The sequence below is a fragment of the Hordeum vulgare genome, chromosome 2H, assembly GCF_904849725.1.
Source record: "Hordeum vulgare subsp. vulgare chromosome 2H, MorexV3_pseudomolecules_assembly, whole genome shotgun sequence".
Taxonomy (NCBI): domain Eukaryota; kingdom Viridiplantae; phylum Streptophyta; class Magnoliopsida; order Poales; family Poaceae; genus Hordeum; species Hordeum vulgare.
Genome location: NC_058519.1, coordinates 293,807,583 through 293,812,582, shown reverse-complemented (window position 1 = coordinate 293,812,582; position 5,000 = coordinate 293,807,583).

Below are 5,000 nucleotides of genomic sequence, written 5' to 3'. Positions count from 1 at the left end.
ATGTAATGGTGTTGAGAATTCCAGATAACTTCAGTTCCTTTGGCTCAAGTTGTCCATGACCGTGGACACGGCTAATCGATTAGGTTTGAGTACTCTACAGAGTTTTGCACACGTTCCCCACAAGATTCGATCGCCTCCGTGTATGTCCTCGCACTTCAGGGTGTTTGAAGACCGGATGATCAAAACATGGTCTTTCAACGGGTCCCTCTGAATCCCTGTCGGTGCCCATCCATTCCTACCGTTCTTCTACATCTGCTAGCACCGCCTGTCCAGAGTCGCCGCGTTGTCCAACCAAGCCAGAGCCCATAATGACTTTTGGCTGTGCAGGTAAGCCTTGGGTCTTGAAAATATCCGTCCGTCTCTTTGAGCCTGGGTGAAGCTTTTCGCAGGATGTCATGGCCTCTCCAGCATCCCGGGTCATCCACTGGGTTCTCCAGGGAGCCGATCAACCGTCCTTCACCCAGAGTTGCATTGCGTTCTCAGGTCTTGAAAATCTTGTCTTAACCGGTCTTGATTGTTTAATCAACCTCGCATCACTCGTGTTATGCACTCAACCGAAATCCCGTCTACTCAAGCATAGCAATATGAAATTTGTCATCCCGGGGCCAAGTATCGGGGTTGTTGTGTGCCTACCACATGATACTACAATCTATACAAAAATTTCCAAGTACCTAAGCAGCATGCAATTGGGCATAGGATGGTAGAACTACGATGCATAAAACATAGGTGATACATGATCAAATGACTTGCCTGGTATTACTTGATGAAGATAGTCGCTCTCAAAATCCTCATAGTTCTACTCACCACACTCCGAGCAATCTATCGTAAACAAATAGCATTCAATAAACATTCATGCCAAAAAGAAAGAACCAAGAGAACATAAGAAGAAAGCATGTCTTGGTGCAAAATAACAACGTACTAAGGTTTAATAAAAAGGTCCTAAGTGTGTTGTAAAGTGAAGGTGAATGAATGAGATCAAAAGAGTCAATGGATGAGGAACCATTGCTATATAAGCTCGTCTTGCATACACTATGGGAGATGATCAAAAATATTGGAAGAACAACATGAATGTTGTTTGACAAATATTATAAGACATAAGAATTTATTTGTAGATAGAATTTCTTGAAATGGAGCACTACAACGCAAGTTATAGCGAATTGAAGTATGAATTGAATTTGCATTAAAAAGTTCAAGAGAAGTTGAACTGAAGTACGATGGTTATGTACAAAAATATATGACATGAGTGTTTAGGGGTGAAAGGAATCAATTGAAAAGGTGGTACGATTTGCAAGATAAGATCAAATGAATGTTCAAATACAAATTTGAATCACTCAAATTTGTAAGGTTCAAAGGTCGAAACTAATGATGCTATTGGATATAGGAGATAAATATGAGCGTGTAGAAAAAAGAATTACTAGATTTGAAATAGCGGATCAAAAGATACAAATACGTCAATATAACATTGAATCGGCTTAGAACGATGTGAACACTTTTGGGCACTAATAGATAAATCTGATTTGATCAAAATTATAAGTTGAAAAGTTAAAACTAATCATACAAACAGGAAGATTACTTTGATATGAATCCGACGCTATTGAATTCATCTAAAACGGAGCTACGGATAAAAAGATATGATCAAAAGAAGTTTGAATATGAATATGAACAAATTTCGAAATTTGAAAATTTCAAAAAGTTGATATGATAGGTTCACAGGATAGTTGGGATCAAGACGAAACTCTAGGCATTGGTTTCATCTAATTCGGATAAACGAGTAAAAAGTTATGGCTATTTGAAAAATCAGGGCCAAGCTGTTTTATGGAATAAAAGTGCTACGTCTAAAAGAATTCTAGTACTAATGTGGAAATACGAAGACTAATTAATATATCTAATTACTCTACCGTATACTAGTGTAGGAATACTAATCTAGAAATAATAAACTACGGGAGTATAAAAAAAATACGAAGAGAAATACCTTTAGAATGCAGAGTAAGAATTAATTCCAATGAGGAGAGGACTTCCAGAAATCCCGCCGAAGAGATGGAAAAAATATTTTTATTTAATAAATCTAGTTAAACCAAAAGATTGATTTAACCCGAAATAGATGATTTTTGGATGCTCCTATGGGTCTATACTTATAGGTGGAAGGGAGGTCTAATGGTCCATAGATAGGCAATGTGGGACTAAACATATACGTAACGTGGAGATAAAAGAAACAAAGCCTCTCATGGGCCAGGTAAAGGTTCGGCCGGCCGCAAGAGGCGATTCATGCGAGCCGTGCCTTTTTTTTGAACAATGTTTTTTCCTTTTTAAAAAATGTGAAAAAACGTAAAAAACGAAAATAGAGAGAACATTTTATATAGGCATATTATATATCAAAATTTTCAGAATAAAATTTTCTAAAACATGAACATATTTTCAAAACCAACAAAATATTATTTTTTTAAATTATTTTTTTGCAATAACTTTAAAATGAAAAGGAATTTGAATTTCAAATAAATTGCAAATACTTAAAATTTGAATCAAGACATAGTCTCTGATTTTGGAGGGTCATTTTCCTCCTCTCGTTTGATTTTTTTTAATCAAAGGGTTTTGAAAATATTCAAACTCAAAATTGAAAAGGGATTCAAAATAGAAATTTTTTGCGAAAGTCATTTTATTCCCTCTCGTTTTTTTTGAGAAGTTTCAAATTCCACTCAAGTTTCAATCACTCAAACAAACAAACAATCATTCTAATAATTATATTAACATTCCAAAATTTATAATTTTGGGATGTTACAAACTACCACACTAAAAATGAATCTCGTCCTCGAGATTCGAAGAGGCTAGAAAGAAAAGGTTATGGTTTGGGGGGGTCTTCTAACAAATATAGTCTCCTGCAAAGTGGGGTGCTACCACACTTAAAATGAGAGTTACTGGTCGCTCAAATTTTTAACAATCCTCTAGGGTCTTGGCATCTTGCTCGTCACATTCTTCATGGTAACTTCTTTGGTGAAGTTCTTCCATTATATTCATAATGTTTCCATCAAAATCGAGGGTTCTTCTGTTGATATAAGATTCTTCCGTCACTGGGTCTTCTTAACTGACAAGTCTCGTGACCATTCTAAATAACCTATCGATGATTCTCATGGTGGTCTACCATTTGTGGTTATCCTGTAGAGAGAAGGGTCTTGGCTTCATCCTCACCGTAAAATTTCCTACGCGTGACAACAAGTGCCATGTACATGGGCTTTCATTATACCATTCTAAGGCTCACACAAAAGCTTCAAAGGACGTCGTCTCTCACTATGGGTAAGTCTCTTAGATATACCATTCCGAATAGCAAGAGAATAACAATAGTAAGTCGTCATGGTGGCCAAGCCATGTCGCACTGAAATTATTTCCTTGTATAAGGCTTAGTGAATCTCGTATTCTAAAACTTGGACATCCTCACAAGCATTGCAGAGTTTCTCTTGTCCACGAATGAAGTTCGGATAAATCCAATGATTCTGCAAGCTGAACAAAACCTCTATCGTATCTTCACAACTCTCAGATTTTCGTATGCTCCTAAGAAAACGTTTGCTGAAACAAGTTTCCTTCTCCAAAAAGATAGTACTTGATCCTTGTTAGTCCCGGGGTCTGTGGGTTTCAGGCATACTTGGGGTAAATGTGACACGCCGCTGGGTAGTGGGTGGTTCCTTCACACAAGAAACAAGTCACCTGACTAGTTGGGCATTCCTCCGCTGGGTGATTTTTTTTAATCAAAGGGTTTTGAAAATATTCAAACTCAAAATTGAAAAGGGATTCAAAATAGAATTTTTTTGGGAAAGTCATTTTATTCCCTCTCATTTTTTTGAGAAGTTTCAAATTCCACTCAAGTTTCAGTCACTCAAACAAACAAACAATCAATCTAATAATTATATTAAGATTCCAAAATTTATAATTTTGGGATGTTACAAACTACCACACTTAAAATGAATCTCGTCCTCGAGATTCGAAGAGGCTAGAAAGAAAAGGTTAAGGTTTGGGGGTCTTCTAACAAATCCAACTTCCGGCAAAGTGGGATGCTACCACACTTAAAATGACTGCTACTGGTCCCTAAAGATTTTAACAAACCTTTGGGGTTTTTCGCATCTGACTCCTCACAGTCTTCATATCTTCCGCTATATTCATAATGTTTCCATTAAAACGAGGGTCCTTCTGTTGATATAAGCTTCTTCCTTTACTGGGTCTTCTTAACTGACAAGTCTCGTGACCATTCAAAATAACCTATCGATAATTCTCATGGTGGTCTACCATTTGTGGTTATCCTGCAGAGAGAAGGGTCTTGGCTTCACCCTCACCGTAAAATTTCCTATGCGTGACAACAAGTGCCATGTACATGGGCTTTCTTATACCATTCTAAGGCTTAAACAAAAGCTTGAAAGAACGTCGTCTTTCACTATGGGTAAGTCTCTCAGATTTACCATTCCGAAAAGCAAGAGAACGATAATAGTAAGTCGTCATGGTGGCCAAGCCATCTCGCACTGAAATCATTACCTTGTATAAGGCTTAGTGAATCTCGTATTCTAACACTTGGGCATCCTCACAAGCATTGCAGAATATCTCTTGTCCACGAACGAAGTTCGGATAATCCATTGGTTCTGCAAGCTCAACAAAACATCTATCGTATCTTCACAACTCTCGGGTTTTCGTATGCTCCTAAGAAAACGTTTGCTGATCCATGTTTCCTTCTCCAAAAAGATAGTACTTGGTCCTTGTTAGTCCCGGGGTCTATGGGTTTCAGGCATACTTGGGGTAAACGTGACACTGAGTTGGGTAGTGGGTGGTTCCTTCACAAAGGAAACAAGTTACCTGACTACTTGGGCACTCCTCAGCTGGGTGATTTTCTTCACAATGAGGGCATCCATCCTGGTTTTCTTCCTGGGTGTGTCCTATTTCTCCACAGATCTTGCATGCACAAGGCTTCTTCATCGGGCTATCATATCACTTTTGGATAAGATGGGATCGTAACAGAGTCTTCT